The sequence below is a fragment of the Protopterus annectens genome, chromosome 10.part0 (genome assembly GCF_019279795.1).
Source record: "Protopterus annectens isolate FY-2018-M chromosome 10.part0, PAN1.0, whole genome shotgun sequence".
In the NCBI taxonomy this organism is placed as follows: domain Eukaryota; kingdom Metazoa; phylum Chordata; order Ceratodontiformes; family Protopteridae; genus Protopterus; species Protopterus annectens.
Window position 1 is genome coordinate 285,420,912 of NC_056744.1, and position 20,755 is coordinate 285,441,666.

Sequence of the window (20,755 nt, forward strand, 5' to 3'; positions counted from 1 at the left end):
AAAGCCAAAAGCTTTAGCAAACAAACATTTTTAGTATATTTTATCTTAAAGTGTCAGTTAATGCAATGTTAAAATGTGGTGTGATTTTGCATGTTTCTGCGTTGTACTACAGGTCTAGTTAGATTATGAAGACTCAGGTTTTACTATATTTAAGTAAGGGAGGATAAAGGAGGCTTTCCCCTGAAAAGAAAATATAGCTTTAACTTTAACTAATTTCATTGTAGTTTCAACACGGTTAATTGAATTAAAAATGTTTTGATCATTTGGGTTCACTGGATCAATTGTCAGTTCAAAGGACATCGTTCTATCAATGTAAACAACATAAACTTTACATATTATTTGCTTATCCACTGTAATACTGGACAGAGTAAACGACAGACAATAATAATATGAGTTTGACCTAAAGTGAAGATGTTTTTCACCATCAAAGATGTCATGCCAAATATTCTTTCCCATAGGATATCATTGCTGGCACAGTTTCTACATTTGTGTTGGCAATGATTCACTTGTTTTGGGGAGATGCCCCCCTTCTTTGAATTGGTGTGACCATGGAATTGGCATATATAAGTTCATTCAGGGGGTGTGGGGAACGGGGGACTTGCCACACCTGCAAAAAAAAAAAAAAGAAAAAAAAAATTATTTTGGGCATTGTTGTTCATCTTTTCACACATCAGCTTTAAGAAATCAACGTTTCATACTAGAAACATCATGTAACTTTGGCTTCCTGTTTCTGAAATATAGATTTTTGCTTTTAGTTACATCAGTGGAAGCATGTTTTAAATTTAATAAATCTGTGTTTTTCTTTACTGTAAGCTGAGCTGATGCCTAGTTACTTCCTTGATTCCACTCCACCTGATCCTCCCTTCTGCTGATGCAATTGCAGCGACAATTTGTGACATTCAGTCACAAAATGGAAATGTAATTTCTATTTGGCTACAGCACATTATTAGCTTACATGAATCCATTCATCATCAGTTTGTATTAGACTAACAAAGTGAAGGCTCAAATCTAGTATTTGGGTTTGATGCACAATAAGTTTTTTTTCAAATGAGCATTTTTTTCTCCAGTTGAAGGGAACTGTTGTGTGACTCTGTTTGCTCCTGAATATGCTAGTGTCTTTATGGAGTTGTTTGAGAAAAAATTAAATATATGTTACCATTTTTTCACCAATATCTGATACTGTAGATACTTTGTTGCCCTTATACTGATTACCTTATTTTTGAGTGTCAAGATGAAGAAATCGAATTTTGATTTTTTTTTTAGATGATTTAAATAGAAGTAGTTCTTGTTTGCAATGTGCCTGTCTGGTCGACTTCTTTAGTAGTGAATATCTAGATGTAACCATAATAGGCACTCTTGGCTAGCCTGCACCTCCCATATTATTCGGTATGTTGCATTCTTGTAGGCACCAACCTAAGCATTTATTAGGTTCTGTTTCTTATGGTGAATTGAGCAAGCCTGAAAGAAACATTACTTTAGAGTCAGCATTTTTTTCAGGCAACTCAGAATGTGTTTGCAAGTATTTTTGTCTGGAGTTTATACTGAAAAGCAATTTCTTCGATGCGGAAAGAATGTTTCATTCTGCTGTATAAAAGTAAAGGATATATGAAAATACATATTCTAAAACTGAAAATATTCAAATAATTCTGATAAAAAATGCCTTTGTGAAGAATTTCTAATTTATCTAAGAACCAGAAAGCTGCTGGGCAGTAGATTTTTATTCACTTTCAATGTTTTTTATAGGATCATAGGAGGTTACTAGGCTAAAGACCCTATAGCCCTTACAAGCCTAGCCAAGTTTTACCCTTATTTCCACAATCAGCACCTATCACCCCTATCCAAGAAAGACATATATGGATCCCCTGGGGTGAACTTACGGTTACCCATCCAGTCTTCCAGATTGCATTTGAAGAGGGCCAAAGAAGTGCTCTGCTTGACATGAAGCAGGAGTCTGTCCAAAGGTGTGGTAACCTTTGGGAGACAAATATGTCCCTCCAGCAGGTTCTATTGATGTCACATAAAACCACAATGACCACGAATCCACCAAAAACATTCAAAAATATACCAGCAGTTCCATTGAAGGCGAATTGCCGAGGTACCAGGACGGATGTATAATATGGATTAAAGCTATTTCTCTTTATCTCACCATTTGACTGCTTCTTTTGCTGGTGTATTTTTGAATCTATTAATGTCACATACCAGATTAAGGCCATTAAAATGAGTAACCCATGTTCCATTTGACTTACGGATATGCAGCATTTCCAATAAAGCAGGGTCAAAGACTGCCTTATATGCAAGGTAGAGATCACCTCTGAGCAGTCTGTATGAAACAGAATAAAGTGACAGTGATTTCAGATGGTCCTTACAGAACAGATGCCGAAGACCTTGAATTTTCCTTGTGAGGAACCTTTGTGGTCTCTCCAACTGTTGCAGGTGCTTGGAAAGTATATACCAAAAGGGGCATTGTACTCAAATATTAGCCTGATGAAGGAAGAGTACATGGAGGTTATAACTTCTTTTTTTCTGGAGACAATGCCCTTACTTATGGAATAAGCAATATAGAAAGCCCTTCTTACCACTGTAGGGACACAGTGATTGAAGGTAAGGTTGCTGTCAACCTCTGTGCACAGGTCTCTCACCACTGAGTGTATACTTAGGGTGTTGTTATTGATGTGGTAGTTAGCAGGAACATCATTCTTACTGAAAGGGATGATAACATGGATAATAACACTTTTTTTTTCATTGAGTTTAAGGCCATGACTTTGGCACCAGTCATTTGTTTGTGTAAGACTCCCTTGTAGGATGTTGACATCATTTGGAAATTCTATGACCACTCCCAGTTTGCAGTTATCAGCAAATTTTGTCAGCCACAGACCTTTAGTTTTAGCTTGTACTTTGGAGAAATAAATTCTGAACAGTAGAGGTCCCAGGTCTGATCCATATGGAATACTACTGGCTACAGGTCTGCTGTTGGAGGTAGATTCCCCTATTTTGACTATATGGGTTCTATCAGTGAGGCAGTTAGTGACCCATCTAATGATATACAGGTTGCTACCTAGCTGGGTGAGTTTGTCAATTATGCTTGAGTGGGGGGTAGTGTCAGAAGCTTTGGCTAAGTCTAGGTAGGCTGTGTGCAAAGATTTCCCCTCATCAAGGGCCTTGGTGACTGCCTTGAAGAAGTCAGCCAGGTTTAACAGGCATGATCTCCCTTTGACAAATCCAAATTGAGAAGGGTCAAGTGTTTGGAGGTTACCAATGTCTTTGCTGATAAGGTCCATGATGATTCTCTCCATGGTCTTGCAGATAAGGCTAGTCAGGCTAATAGATCTATAGCTCCCGGGGTCAGTGGAAGTACTATCTTTCTGCAAGGGGTTAATGGTGGTCTTTTTCCATTCATCTGGGATGAAGCCAGTGCTTAGACTATGACTGAAAAGAGCACCCAATGGCATTGATAATGCTTGTATGAGCTCAAGTAGGACACACCCCAGGATGTTATCAGGTCCCATGGATGCTATGCTTTTGACCTTAGAGAGGGGGGTTTATGACCTGCTCTTTAAAGATCCAGGGTAGAGAACAGGTGGGAGGGATATTTTGGGGTAAGTGTGGTGAGGAAGGGAGAGTGAAGTGTTCACAGAACCTGTTGGCTAAAAGGTTAGCAATGTTGACAGGCTCGGTATATGTGGTATCATTAACTATCAGTTCAGCACAAATCTGAGCCTTTCCTTTTAGGTTATGGATGTAACTAAAGAATGCCTTATGGTTGTCCTTAGTTGAGGAAGTTAATTTGGATTCATAGTTAGCTTTGGAGGACTTCAGAAGGGGTCTTATTTGCTTGGTTAAGCTGAGGAGGGAATGTTTCCTTCCAGTTTGGGGTTCGCTCCCTCTTACTCTTAGATAATTTCTTCCTCTTATTGTAAAGCCTGTTAATTGCAGTTGTCCACTAGACAGGTTTGCTCTTCCTCGAGGAGCTTGTTTTGGTCCTATCAGGTATGGCCACTTCAATGTAGATAAAGTATTTGTGCAGAACTCGGCATAGTTGCCAGTTCCATCTGAGGAAGGAGGTGCATTGAAGCTATTTATACCATCATATAAGAGGTTATAATTTGTTTTGGAGACTTTTTTTAGTTTAGTTTTTGCTATGGGGGGGGTGCTCAGGTGTGATAATATCTTCGAATGAGCCTGATTTGTGGTCAGATCTCACCAGGGAAGACCTCACAATAGGGTTGCTACAGTGGTCCCCCATATTGGAAGCACCAGATCCAAGATGCTGACATCCCTTGTGGGGGTGTCAACTATCTGATCCAGGGCATTGGATTAATGAAATTGAGGAACCTTTGGGCAAGTGAGTTTCCACATGAGTAATTTGCCCAGTCAGTGGATGGGTAGTTAAAGTCACCCAAAACCATGGTGTTCTAATGTATCTTAATAGACTCAAGTAGACACTAATAAGCAGAGTGGGTGTTCTGATTCATGGAGGGGATCCTGTAGCTGGTAATGACTTGAATAGGTGTCCTACCAACAGTTAATTGCACCTGAAGTATCTCCAGGGAATCCTGCTGTTTAACCAATTTGGAGGTGTATTTATCTTTAATGAATATTGATGCACTGCCTCCTTTAGTTTTCACACCTTCAGTTTGTGGTCTGAACATGTGGAAGGAGGTGTAGCCCGATATGGCTGGGTGCTCTCCACAGCCTTGAATCAGGTCTCTGTGAATGCACAATGTCTATGTCTTCCAAGGTGAGGACTGTTTCCAGTGAATGCAGTTTCATGTTAAGTCTCCTAGTGTTTAGCTGCAAAACCTTGAGGTTGTTTTTAGATGGAGTTCTTGCATCAGGAATTTTGTCCTTGAGAACCAGCCAAAAAAGGCACTATGGATGTGGCAAGAGCCTTTGCCAGTAGACAAAATCTCAGGGGTAACAGATGAAGACCATCTCGGGCAAAGCATTGAGGTCTGTCTATCATATCCCCTTGGAATGACACCAGACGCTAAGCCAATTGTTGAAGTCAATCATTTTCTGATTGTATAGAGGCATCATCCTAGGTAAAGATAAAATGCTGCTTAAGGCTAGGGACATACCAGCCTGAGACACATAGCCTGAGAACTCAATCATGTCTCTCTTCATATAGTCCACAGAGGTATGTTTCAAGTAGTTCACACCAACATGGACTATGACAAAGTCATAACAGTACCTGCTGTTGAGAGACCTGAGTGCATGTGTGATATGGTGGATCCTGGCACCTGACAGACAGCTGACTGTGACCTTCTCCTTATCCAGCCTGGTAAGAGGAACATCTGTGTGTCTCACAATGGAATCACCTATGACTAATATGCATGGGTGCTGGAACCATAGAGCCAGGGGGAGTGGAAGCCCCCCACATACACACTTTTACAGCTGCAAGACCTGTCGGGAAAAATGAATGAGGTGGATTCATGCACGGAGGTTAAACTAACTAAACTAGCTGCTCTTGTTCTCTTATTGCTCTGTCTTACATGAGTTATGCTGCTGCTGTTCCACTGGTGCTGCCAGAGTCATGCGGGTAAGGAGGCTCAAGCAAGGGCCTGACTTCTCTACCCGTAGCACCACTTGTGATTCAGGGAGTTGAGTCCATAGCTCTCCACTGTCCAGATTTTCTCAGAATATTTGGCTCATACTTTTGGTCTGTTCCTCTTAAAATTTATGTTTTTTTATGGCAAATCAGTGAGAACTGAATTCACTAAATAATAATAGCTCTTTAAGTTTCAGTCTTCTTATCTTTCAGGAAACACATGTAACAAAAAACACTTTATTTTAGAAACTTTCTAAGATTATACAAGCAATATTTAAAATGTGTCCCTGGTTTTGGGCCTTTGCCCCCCCCCCCAAATAAATTTGGCCTTTTTCCAGATTTCTTGTGCTGCAAAGATGAGAGATTTAGTTGATCGTCAAGTGGATTTTACAAGGAGCTGAGAGCTTCAGGAAGTTTAATGCTACTTATGCTAAGTTGTTTGCATTGTTAGTAGCACAACAGGTAGTATAGTTGCTTTTGATGCAGAAGGCTGTGGGTAGCTGATACTGTACTGTGTTGTACTTTAATGGGAGTGAATGCTGCAGTATTATGAATGTCCTCCTTTGGAGAACTTGCCTAGTAACTATGAACCTATTATCAGTTTGCCATCCATTCCCCATTGCAAAATTACTAGCTTATCATTTTTAATGTAGCATAGGCAATTTATTCTTCAAGAGCTACAGGCACTTGATTTGTAGATTAAACAATGAAATATAAAGTTGTTTGCTAGCAGCAACCTCTTCATTAGTTGCAGATCTCTTTAATGTGGAATTATTTAGATGACTTACTTCTGCAGAGATTTTGCATATTTACTGATATTGGTGGATTGTAATGAGAGAAGTCTGAATGGCCCTTTATGGTTGAAATTTTCTGAAATGGGTAGTTTTGTCACTATTCGTTCATACATTTTGTTTTATTGCTCAGTAGAAGACTGTTCCAAACTACAAATTTAAAACCCATTCTAACAAGTTGTGCTGTATTATACAATGAATATAATTGAATACCATCAGGTTAATACAGTCAGAAAGATGAATCAAAGAACGTATACATGTATGCTTGCTCACAGGATGCAGGAGATCAAAATAGAGGAAGAGACCAGTCACCAATGGTGTCCCCCAGGGTTCGGTGCCGAGAGTTTTTCTGTTTGGCATATACACCTCAAAAGTAAAAGGAAATACCAAAGGGCTTTGGCTGAATAAGTATGACATGACTGCAAGCTAGGAACAGTTATTGAATTCCCAAATTACTTAACCATCATGCAGGAATGTTTGTCCCAAACAATAACTGGTGCCAGAATCATGAATTGAAACTAAACTCCAAGACTTTGGGAAGTCATCTACTCCAGGGAACTGCTAAACTGACAATGCCCCCTGAGAACTGACCCAGTTGTTTGGGATTTGGGAACTTGTGTGCACATTGATCTAACTTTTGACCAACATGTGCCCAGAGTCATAAGAAAGTCTTTCTATATTGCACAACTTATAAACAAATTGATTGTGACTAGATCTAGAGATGTTATTGTCCCCTTTTACAAAGCCCTCATTAGGTCAATCATTTTGTATAATGCCCACTTTGGCGTGTATCTGTCCAGACCCATGCAACAATTGGAATACCCACAGAGATACCTTGCTAAAAGGATAAAAATCTTAAACAATAGGTCTTGCATGGACCACCTCAAAGATTTAGCACTATACTCAGTATCCTACAGAGTGCTTAGAGGTGTCGTGTCTGGCATACAAGGCATCCTCTGACCTAATACAGATGGACCTACTGAACATCAGCAAGTCAAATGGCATCAGAAATACTCAGTCCAGGTATCTAAACTGAATGTTGTGGAGAGATGGATATTTATCCAGAACAGACTATCCATTCAAGTAAAACAAAGCTCATCCCTATCCATATTCAAATGCAACTTGGATCTAAGGATGGGTAATAGAAAATGTATTCCAGGATTACCCCTCATGCCACTAATGGATAGAGGCAATTCCTAAATGCTGCGTCCCTTACATGGGTCCCCTAAAATTATCTACAGTGTGATCACATTTATTCTCACTAGAGCTAATATACAATTATCAGCCATGGGATAAATAAGACCAATCAGGAAATGTTAATTCTAGCAGCAAAATGGAAACTGGCTAAGCTTAAAATGTCCTCCCAGTGAACCTATGTTCTGGTAGTAAACAGTTTTAAAAAATGACCCTTTTTAGATCACTAAGTGCCCCTGTCACCCTCTGCCCCCCCCCCCCGTCTTCAACACCTTCCAGCGCCTCTGCTAATATGTTTGGTTTTGTGTTTTGCCTTAAGAGCATGACAGATGAAACACTGGTGCGTGAGCTATTATGTGTATTTTGTTCTGTAGAGGACGCATAATGTGTAGCGTGCTTGTGTTTGGAAGGTCTCTGGTGTTTAGGTATGTTTCTGGTGAGGACCTCCACATATGTATGTATGTATGTATGTGGATTGTAGGTTTGGGTGGAGTAGAAGGTGAGGTGTGGATGCTGACGACCCGCTCATTGTCATATGTATATGTGAGACAGCATGGATTCAAGGTCTTAATATAGCTGCATCTCTCACATGTTGCATTTGTGTGGTTTAGGAGCAGAGGATTGTTGGTGAACATGGGGCAGTTACTACACTTTCTCAGGATGCCCATGTCAGCTAAGCTGGCTGGAGAAACTGTGGGAAATTGTACATCCATAGTGTTGAGTAAATTTATATGGTTAGGAAGAGAGGTCTCACTTAGGAATGGCTAGTGGGTGAGAGGTGTGTTGGGATATCTGAGGCTAGGCTTAGTGTTCTACCTGACAGTAAAGCTGAGCCTCGAAAAACCTCTGGAGGACCACAAGTAAAGTGCTAAGGGAAATTTTAACAAGCAAAACATTTGCTACTATAACCACCAATGGTAATTACCGCTACATGGCAGTGCACAATGGTGTGCTACATGCAAGAAGTGCAGATGAGTGGCTTATATAAAACAAGAAATAACCCTTTTAACTCAAACAAGAAAGGATGCACTCTCTGAGCTCAAGTCCAGTCACCCTCGATTAGATGGGACCCAGACAGCATTCTCCACCCACAGGGGTGCAGAAAAGCCTCCTCCAACAATTATGGCTTGAACATGATGCTGTTTAAAAAATAATCCTCCTAAGACAATTGGTTTCACTTATAAAATAGGACACAACCTGTATAATAAGCATGTGAAGAAAATTTTGCCAACTGGCACATAAAAACTACGAATCCTTTTCTAGGTTCCTTTATTGTTTTAGCTCTAGGAACTTGCCTGTAAAACTGGGCTACAAGCCGTTAATGTGCAGAATGCACGTATTAATGGAAGAAGATATAATACTGCAGATCATTTCAGCTTCTAATCTGAAGCTGTGGAGTACACCATAAAATTCAACTATTTTCTAGTTTATGGTACAGTGGATAAACTAAATGTACAATTAAGGAAAAAATTATTGAACAATCGTTGAATGTAAGAAATATAAATATGTCCAACAAAGGTTTCAAAACACGGATCATGATTACGTAATGGTACTGTTGAGGTATTTCATTTGAGTGGTTTAACTGCTCATAATTTATCAATAGGAAAGACATTTTGTGCTTTGTTAAAACTTAAATCGCAACTAATACTCACATTTAAAACATTAATAATGGATTAAACCCTTACCTGAATTGATCAGTATTTTTATCGTAAACAGTCCATTCAAACTGTTGTTGCATTTAATTTTATAATTTTGTAATTGCTACTTGATTTGCATTTGCAAATTAGTTCTGCAAATATATTGGAATGTGTTGTTTTGTTATGCTTCCTTGATGAGAAGAAAGTTGAAGTACCAGGAGTTATATTAAAAGATTCAGACACACACACACACACACACACACACACACACACACACACACACACACACACACACACACACACACACACATACACATACACACACATGTGTGTATTTATATGTATACATATACTATGTGTGTGTGTGTTTGTGTATGTGTATATATATATATATATATATATATATATATATATATATATATATATATATATATATATAGATATATCTCGGCCGGATTCAGCAAGTTCAGCATGGAGTGGCTGAATAGTGCAAGAGCTGCTGCACACAATATTTATTTATTTATTATTTATTTTATTTTGTTTACCGGGAAAGTCCGACTGGACACAAGTCCATTTTCAGCAGAGGCACAGGGAGAAAAGCTCCACAGTACAATAGAATGCAGTCTGCCGAGTGATCCATTAACGAGCCCCCGAGAGGTGCATGAGCGTGCCTGCACTATTCCCGCATGGACACCACTGCTGTATGCTAATTACCTCATTTACTGGTGAAAACCATGCAAATGAGGTGAATTAACAATCCAGGAAGCAGGCAGGCATCTGTGCAGGAATACTTTCACCTGCTGAAATGTATTCGGTTACTAACCGAATACATTTCTGCAAATTACAAAACGGAGGCATGGCAGCTCTAAAGAAAGCATGTATTCAACGGAGTAGGCATGCCAATGGTCAAATATATGGCCATTGACATGATAAATAGTTGCAAAATTATAAAAAATAACTTTTTTTGGCCGATTTTGGCCGTTTAAGAGTAGGGCAGTGGTGCACAAATGGGATCAGGCCAAAAATAAGAAAAAAAGTTGGAAATAAGCTTTTAAACCCAAATCAGCATTTTGCCATAATAGTCAATGGCATGCATAACACAAAAATACCAGGGAATACTGGTTGCTAAGGGGGAAGGCTCAGTGTGAGTGTGGTAACTATGAATTAGTATTCTGTTGTATGCAAATGAGGGGACTAATACGGAATCACAGATTTCCTCTCAGTGTTACCTTGCACCCAACTGTGTAGGTGCAGCAACACCATTGTATAAGTGATGACCTCATAAGGGGGAGTTTCATGCATGCTGTAAGCTTATTGGAGCTGTGTGGCCTGTGTTTGCCCTTAGCTAAGCAAAGCTAAGGAAGGGGGTGTGTCTGACGCTGCCTAGCAGCGTTTACATTGCCTAAATGGGTGTGAATGCCGCACATCAGGTTTTAAACAAAAAAAAAACACAAAATAGCAGCTCTGTGCACATCTGAGCACTGGATATGTGCGGCGCACCTCGGGGCTTAAACAGGAAGACAATAGGAAGGGAAAACAGCAGAAGGAAGACAATCAAGCAGAACTAGCATAGCTGGCAGGCGAAATGTATCAGAATCAGCCAATTACACATGGAACAGACTAGCACACTACTATAAACTATGCAAACACCATCCAGTCTGATTTTTCCCACAAATTCTACACCACCAGTGTACACAGATGGGGAAAATTTTACCTAACAAAACTAATAAAATGTTAGGGGCTGCTGTTGCTGTCATACATCAATATGTGCAAGAGGTTGAGGGTGGTGAGAATGTGAATGCTGATGACCAACCCACAGTGAGGAGGAGAAGAAGAGTGTACAGATCCAGGGTAACCTACCAGGGGCTACATGAGCTGGAGATAGTGGAGCGCTATAGGGTGGACAGGGACATTCTACAGCAAATTTTTGAGCTGTGTCGGCCACGCCTCACACACAGAACCAACAGAGGGGAACCCATCCCAGTGGATACCAAGGTATGTGTAGGGTTAAGAATATTAGCCACAGGTACCTTCCAAAGGGCAACTGGGGATATCATGGGGATCTCACAGGCATCAGCATCCAGGGTACTCCACCACTTCTTGGATGCCATGGTAGCACATGCCGGTGAGCACATATATTTCCTCAACAAATATGCATCTCTTCCACCAAATCGCAGAATAACCTGAAGTAGTGGGTGCTATAGATTGCACGCACATACACAACAAAGCACCCCCTAGTGAGCGGGGTAGGGTCTACATAAACTAGAAGGGCTTCCCCTCCATCAACTGCCAGGTTGTGTGCGTTGCACAGGGAATTATCCTGAATATGTGTACTGGCAGTCCTGGAAGCCATCACAACTCCCACATCTGGCATATGACACAGCTGTACCAGTCATTTGCCATTGGGAACATCCCATATGGCCACCTAGTGGGGGATGCTGGCTACACACTGGAGCCGTGGCTGATGACACCCCTCAGAAATGCACACACACCTGAACAAGAACACCATAATGAGGCACAGGCACAAACCAGAATCATAATAGAGAGTGTGTTTGGGATGCTCAAGTCATGATTCCACTGCTTGGACATATCTGGTGGAGCCTTGCAGTACTCTCCAGCTACATGTACACAAATGTTCATAGTATGTGCCATGCTACACAATATGATCCTGCGGAAACAGCTGAAGCAGGAACAGCATGGGGCAAGGCCACATAGCCCCCCCACCATTGCAAAGGCCATCACAGGCACAAAGGGACTCGGAGAAGGAACTACCTGTGCCTGCCCATGTAGGCAGAAGGAGGCATGCCCAGTATGCCCAGGCCTTGGCAAAGAGACAACGCATAGCAAATACACTGACATGGTAGGGACCCAGGGAATGACACCTCTCTCTGACTCGCATATACAGTAAAAGGGATGCCAAACATGACACTACCTGCGCTTTACCATGTATAGGGAGTGTACTATGTGTATTCGACATAATCAGCCCTCCAGCACCATCCTCAATAATGGCACAGCCACAAGGTAAGGCAGTCTTCCTATCAACTGCTGAATGGCGTATTATGTTCTGATAGCTGTATCTATGGTATGGATGTGAGCATGCAAGGGAATCGGGTGGCTGAATGGGATGGCAGCAGATAGTGTACACCTATATGGGTAGCAAGAAATCCATAACAAATACTCCTGTCAACACACTAGGCAGTACTAGACAAGGTGACAAATCCCACCACAGTACATGTGGTGGCCCGAATGTGTGTACATAAGACACACACATGCTTGTCAGTGTGGCTCACATATCCACCACCAGCCTCAGCCAACAGGGCAGGTGTAGATGGCCATAAAGATAGGCTGGGCTAAGGCCTCCAATTGATGGCAATGGTTAACAGTCCCGCTCCAGACCTACACAGACAGACTACAACAGGTCTGTCAGTTGTATGTCAGTTCTGAAGGGTATGAAGTCTGAAACTGAAATGCAGATCAACAAAACCTAAGATCTGTACACTACTGATATGCCTCCACTCTGCATGACAGGTCAGAATACAAAATGAAATAGAAGCCAATGAGTACCTGAAATACCAGTACAGTCATAGCAAATGTTTAAAGACGTCAGGTGTGCCCCTCACAACAACCCCATGTAGAAATGCAGTAACATGTAAGTGTGAGGTGTAATAACAGTGGCGCACAGATTACCTGAGCTGGCCAAATCTACAGGACAGATTGTTGAATGTGTACAATATGCAGGGGTCCATGTGTTAGGTTGTCATGTGTTCAATATTGTGTGGACGTGGTTAGCATGTATGCATGGAGGTTTGTGTCTTGGTGGCCTATGGGCAGTACTGTGGATGACAGGTTCATGTTCTGACAACTGCAGTGCCAACCACGTTTATCAGCAATACCCATGTCAGCAGTTGTCCATACTCACTGCCCAAATGTCAATATCTGTCACCATCTGAAAGATGGACATGCCATGAATGTGGGCCCATTAATACACACAGTACACAGGTGGAAGTACCCTAGACAGAGTACATAAAATGTAACTGTCAACTGAACACAACTTTGAAATTGTACATACAGGTTAACAGCACATTAGTTGTCTGTGTAGTATGGAAGACTGATGTAGTCTGGACAATCACTGGCAGACCACAAAAGGCACAGCTATGAAGTAATGAGAGACTGCCTCCCTTCACAAGGCAGCATGAGGGGAATGTCCCTGGTATATCTGTGAGTCAGCTGCAAGTAGCTTCCATATCACACATGCACTCAGCTCACCCCACCATCAGCCACAGGTTTATCACAGGTCATATCCTTGCTGTTGGGAATGGGTACAGTATGACCCCACTTCTGTATGGGAATGCCCTCAGAATGCAGCATGCTGAAGAGGTGTCCTATGCAAGTGTGTCCCTAGCTGTAAGCAGCACCCTGCATGCATCTAGACCAATGGGTCAATATGTACAGGAACTATTGCCATTAACACCTCGCACACTTACCCTATCACCCCAGGGGAATCCACTGGCTCGCAGCCTGGGAATGTAGGAGTGACAAAATGCACTGGCCTGCTACAGATGGCCTGCATCACTACCAAATGGCCTACAGTCCTCTGTCAAATGCCTGTACCTCACCTGTAGTGCCAATGTATGGTATCTCATGGGGTCCCAAGTAACAAACTAACAGAGTCAACAGAACACAAATGCAAGGCCAAATTGACAAATCCCAGTAGCATGCCCCCCATGTCCTACTGCATGAACTGGGGACCAATCCATAAATACTACTGTCATGAAGGGCCAACTATAGGAATACTTTCCAGTTATCACTCGCATAATGTTAAGAGGAGGATAGAATAACAGACTGGGGGGTGTAGATGCATGGACGTCATGGAGTGTGTGTGAAGTCTGAAACTCTGATGTGTGTCCATACTACCCCTGCTGCCAAACTGAGTAATGGGTGGCTACAAACCTGCTCGTAAACCACAATGTGAAGGGGGAACTGACCAGATATATGAGCCCTGCCTCTGAATAACCTGGGTGAATTTGTACATCTGAAGGGTATGGCCATTCTGTTAAGTTGATATATGTACAACAAGGGGATCCTCAACCACCACACTATCAAGGTGCTGTACCATTTACACAGACCCATCAGCAAGTGTCTGTAGCTACCCCTCCAGAATGGCAGGAGTGTGCAAGAATGTGTAGGCTGTGGACCACAATACTGGACTCAGCTTCATTCATCTTGTATTTCCCAGTAAATAACTGTGAGCAAATAATTATATCTGTCAGTCATGGATGACATAATACATCACAGTGTAAAACAGTACATATGTCTGAATATCTCTGCTAACACCAACCATGTAACACAAGCAGCACAGCAATAGTTACAGTATCCCCCTATCTGTCGCCCATTGTGACTCCAAATTGTCAACCTATCTACAGATATCCTGCAGAAATAGGTTATCTCTAGGTCGTGAACACCAAACCTTGGACTGAAGTACAACCCTACCTGGAATGGATTCACACACTCAGTACAGATGGCCATACTGGGTATGCTTCTACACTTAGAGAAATGAAGCCCATGTCTGACAACACAGTGGACTATACATATCTGTCATTTGCAGTTGTCTGTGCACACACACCAAATTGTACACCACATATGCTTCACACACACATTGGATAGGAATACTCACACATATCCAAGGCCAACACAATATAATATGTCAAACATACACACACAGAGATGTGGGGAAGACAGACATAGACAGTGACAGATACAATTCCATTATAAGGCCTATCCCACCCACTACACATCCAATTGGCAGATATTGCATGATGTGCTGATGTCAATCACTGTAGACATTCATTGTGGTAGCCCTCAGCCCTATAGTGTCTGTGGTGCTTGTGATAACTGTGTAAAACAATAGTAAAAACCAGTATTCATGTAGCATTTGTATACTCAGTCCTGTCAAATGTAAAGATGTGTGTGACTGTGTGTGTGTGTGTGTGTGTGTGTGTGTGTGTGTGTGTGTGTGTGTGTGTGTGTGTGTGTGTGTGTGTGTGTGTGTGTGTTTCCCAAGGAATGATTTATGGCCCATTCACACACACTGCACTTCACATTGCCCATGTTAGCACTCCTGCTGAAGTCAGTCACCTTGAAATAATCCTTTGGCCAAGGCTCAATCCTATAAGCTCTGTGGTGCTTGCGATAACTGCATAATACCACAGTGTAGCAAACTAGCTAGGTAGGAGCTCTAATTCTGGTCCTGGCCACTGTGAAAATGTGTGTGTTTGTGTTTTAAGAGTCTTTGTTGACACATGCTTTTGTGTTCATTCACATTTATTGCACTTCCCTCCTTTAGCACTGCAGCTGATGTCACTCACCTTCAAAGATACCTTTGGACAGCTCTCCAACATATAACTGCTATGACACTTGCGATAAGTGTGTAATACCATAGTGTAGCAAACTAGTTAGGTAGGAATTCTAATCCTGGTCCTGGCAACTGTGAAAATATTTGTGAGTCTTTGTTGAAACCTGCTTTTGTGTTCATTCACACTTACAGCACTTCCCTCCTTTAGCACTGCAGCTGATGTCACTCATCTTCAAAGATACCTCTGGACAACTTTCCAACATATAACTGCTGTGATGCTTGTAATAACTGCATAATACCATAGTGTAGCAAACGAGTACGGTAGGAGTTCTAATCCTGGTACTGGCAACTGTGAAAATGTGTGTGTGTGTGTGTGTGTGTGTGTGTGTGTGTGTGTGTGTGTGTGTGTGTGTGTGTGTGTGTGTGTGTGTGTGTGTGTGTGTGTGTGTGTGTTCATTCACACTTACTGCACTTCCCTCCTTTAGCACTGCAGCTGATGTCATTCACCTTCAAAGATACCTTTGGACAGCTCTTCAACATATAACCACCATGGTACTTGTGATAACTGCATAATACCATAGTAGAGCAAGCTAGTTAGATAGGAGTTCTAATTCTGGTCCTGGCAGCTGTGAAAATGTGTGTGAGTCTTTGTTGACACCTGCTTTTGTGTTCATTCACATTTACTGCACTTCCCTCCTTTATCACTCTAGCTGATGTCACTCACCTTCAAAGATACCTTTGCACAGCTCTCCAACATATAACTGCCGTAGTGCTTGCAATAACTGCATAACACTATAGTACCAATACTTAGCTAAGAAGGGGTTTGAAACTCAGTACTGGCAAGTGTGTGTGTGTGGAGGGGGGGGGTCATCAGTATCTTGTGTAGGTGTTGGTGTGATTGTGTAAATAACATGATCCATTGCAGCATGGGTTTTCCAAATTGTGGACCCATATGTCCCAATGTCACATTACAAGGCCAACAGTTGTCAAACACCATAGAGGTTGTTATAGACAATATACAGCCATACATTTATATATATGCAACCATTATAATACCTAGGGACCTCTCTCTACCCACACAAGCTTTTTTTTTTTTTTTTTTAAGTTTCTCTGCACCCCCCCCCCCCGGTAGATGTGTTAAAATGGATCTGTTTTGCATAGGCAGCAGCTTTTCTTTGGTAGGTAATGCTCACGATCAGCCGATGGGCTGTGGATGAATTGGAGTCCTCCACTGGCTAATTGCATGTGGAACACCTGTGGTATCATTCCTATAGCCAATTGCATGGAAACACACTCCTATAAGTAAGCAGTACAAGTGGGTGTTGGCCCTTCTCCCTCACTGTGAGCAGGAGTTCATGTGGGAGTGTGAGAAACAGCATCACAGAGGGTAGTTGGAAATACCTCTTACAACAAACACTGTGGAAACAGGCCAACAAACTAGATGGGGATCTTCCAGACATGGGGACAGAATGTAAGTATTGCTGTTCTACATTTGAAGTAACGTTGGTTTAACAGGGTTTGTGTGGATATGGCTGTTTTGCATGATTTAAAGTCTGGCATGACAGTGTTATGTGGTTGAGAAAACTCTCACCTGTAGGGCTATCTGCAGACTGGCCAGAGTTTGGAGCCTGAGATTTGGTGTGTTACTCACCCATTTTCTGTCTTCATAAATGCAGTAACATACTCTGATGATTGTACTCAGGAAATGATAACATCCATGTGTGTTCCTGACTTCATATCCCTCATAAGAGATCTGTCACAACAACCCCTGTTACACCAGCAATGTTCTCAGTTTATAACTGCAATGTGTCAATACTGGCCCTGTGTTTGTGCCTCTGTTCCCCAAGTTTATCACCCTTTGCTCATATGTCATGCAGTAAGCAGTGGATATGTACAGTATAGCATTATTTACTGACATAATTCCTGATATCAAGCCAGTGATATATCAGACTGCCAGACATATAATGTATAGGAGGCCTAATAGATGAGGACAAAACCTGGATATTCTGCAGTAGTCTGTACAGTAGTGGGGTCTGTGTACTTATGCTGATTGTTGACAGAGTGTCTGTATTATGTAGCAGTGCATTGTGATCATGTTATTTGGCCTGTGTACAGACTAGGGTTGATGTCAGTATTCTTAGTCCTGTTCTATCTGACAGTGCATGATGCTCCAGTTTCTGATACCCTATCAGTCTATATGTTGTAGGGTCAGACTGAGACATGTCCCATACCACAGTCAGGCATCAGACTACACTGTGAATTGGGCCAGTATATGTGGAGTTAGTGTGTGAGCGGCAAACATGATGATGACATTTGTTCACACAGGCCATAGACTGCACTATTAATTAGGCTTACCATTATGTGACTGTGCCCGTGTTGAGATTAGTTGTGGGTATGCACTTTCACACTGGTGTCTGTTACTCCATGCTGTTACATGCCTGTAGTGCCTGCTATATTTGCAATTACATGTGTATTCCCCCTGGTCTATATTAGAAAATCGAAGTTACGGAACTTCGAATACCATATGGTCAACACTATATGATCGAAGTTCCGTAACTTCGAAATTAAAAAAAAAAATTAAAGAATGGAAACGTACCCTGACAGGTTAAAGCAGGGAGGCAAGCACTCCTGCACCCCCCACATGGAGAGCTGCGTCCCACATACCCCCGCTACTGAAATATACTCCAAGATCACACTTTAATGCAGTATGGTGCAGAAAGGGAAGATTTCCCTTTCCTACACTGTAGCGCTTTAACCCGTCGGGGTACGTTTCCTTTATTTTAATTTTTTTTTTAATTTCGAAGTTACGGAACTTCGATCATATGGTGTCAGGGTTCGTTTCCTTTATTTTAATTTTTTTTTAATTTCAAAGTTACAGAACTTCGATCATATGGTGTTCGAAGTTCTGTAACTTCAATTTTCTAATATAGACCCATTCCCCCATAAGTAAACTGGGTTAGTGTTGTGGCAGTCTGCCTGTAGTGTAGACAGTGCTTGGTGACATGCCAAGCAGCACAATGTATTTATCCTAGTGTGATGTTATGTCCAGATATTTGTCAGATATACTGTTGCCTGGCCACCATATGTGTTGTGTATTTCTGACAAAGCAGTGGTCTGGTATGAAGATGTATGTCACTAACTAGTGTGAAGTATGTGGCTTGGGATCTTTGCTCCTCCAGTTAATATGTGTTAGGACAGACAGGAGTGTGTGAATGCATCAACTGTGTGAGCTTATCTAGTCCAGTATTTCTGATATATTCCCATTTTCATGGCTTTAAACATCCCCTTTGTCAGGCTTGTCCCACATTTCTTGCACTAAGGTGTTCTGTGTATACCTCCTGACTGATCAGATTGTTTCAGACTGTCCATGTTTATTGCTCATCTTGCTTCTGTATTCCATAATATCATTACTGTGATTTGTGTGGTACTTCACTTTGATGATTTTATAATGTCTGTCAGTAACTGATGGCGTACATGTCAGTTTCAGAAGAGCCTTCCTTCACAACATGTATGTTGACACAACCCCTGTCACTGTAGCAACATTCAACATTTATAACTGCAATACATACATTACATTCCCTTGCACTAACAGGTTGAGAGTTATGGTGCTGAAGTATGACTCTACTACATGTCATGGGCCTATGTTATATATATATATATATATATATATATATATATATATATATATATATATACTGTATATATTTATCTATATACATATATATATATATATATATATATATATATATATATATGTATCTATATACATATATATATATATATATATATATATATGTATATGGTTTACCTTTATTTGTGCATTCTGCACATGGGAGAATGCCAGAAGGTCGAAAGGACTTTTTCAAAGTTCCAAAAAGTGGAAGAAAAAATGCTTCGAATGTGCAATGAGCGAATGCACAGTGACATTTGCTCATTGCAGATTCGTCATTTTGAGTGCGGATTGCACTATAGTGGGGATTGGGAAATCGACCCTTTCCCCACTGTAGTGCGATCTCAGAGTTACTATATTAAAGTAGGGAGTGTGGGGGCACAGCCCCCACATGGGGGCATGCAGGGAGGCTTGCCCCCCTGCATTACATTGTGTGTTCGACATTGTAGTTCTAAAATCAGCAAATCTGCTGTTCGATTTGCTGATTTTTGAACTCCGGTGACAATCGACAATCATAATTCGTCCTTTTGGTTCGCACAACAGGATGATCGATATTTTGATATGTGTGTGTATATATATATATATATATATATATATATATATATATATATATATACATATATATATATATATAGTATATATATATATATATATATATATATATATATATATATATATATATATATATATATATATATATATATATATATATATATATATACATATATATATATATATATATATGTGTGTGTGTGTGTGTGTGTGTATATATATATATATATATATATATATATATATATATATATATATATATATATATATATATATATATATAGATATGGGGAACCTATGTTCCACACCTGAGGTAAACTCGTCATTGGTAAGATCAAATCACAAACTAATCACACTGGACATCCACATCCTGACGCCCCCCCCCCAGTCAAGGAAATCAAGGTAAAAAACATCTCTAAAGCCAACTTCACACTCCTCAAGACCGAGGTGGGAAGTTTCAAAGCTCCCAAACAAATGGAAAATGATGACCCAACGGCAGAATCCTTTACAAGTGTATTCTATGAACACCTTCAAGAATGCATGGACCGAGCCATCCCAAATAAAACCAAGACCAACTCCTCAAAAAAGAGGAAGCCAGTCTGGTGGACCCCGGCCATAAATAAACTTTACAACAGAAGGAGGAAACTCCTGCAAGATAGAACAAAATCCCAGAATAAGAAGGCATCTCTGATTAAAATCAGTAAAAAACTGCGCTCCCTCATTAAATCATCCAAGGCCAACTTCGAAAGAAAAATAGCCAATGACTCTAAGGATAACCACAAGGCCTTCTTTAACTATGTCAAGAGTCTAGGGGCAAACTCTCAGATATGCTCCGAGCTAGTGCATAATGGCCATAAATACACTGAACCAACCGACATTGCCAACATCCTGGCTGACAAGTTCAGTGCAAACTTCACCCCCCCCCCACCAAAGAGGCTAGCACCCATCCCAGAAGAATGTGGTGCTCCAGATATCTCAAACACACAAGTAAAGACAGCCCTTGCAAAGGCC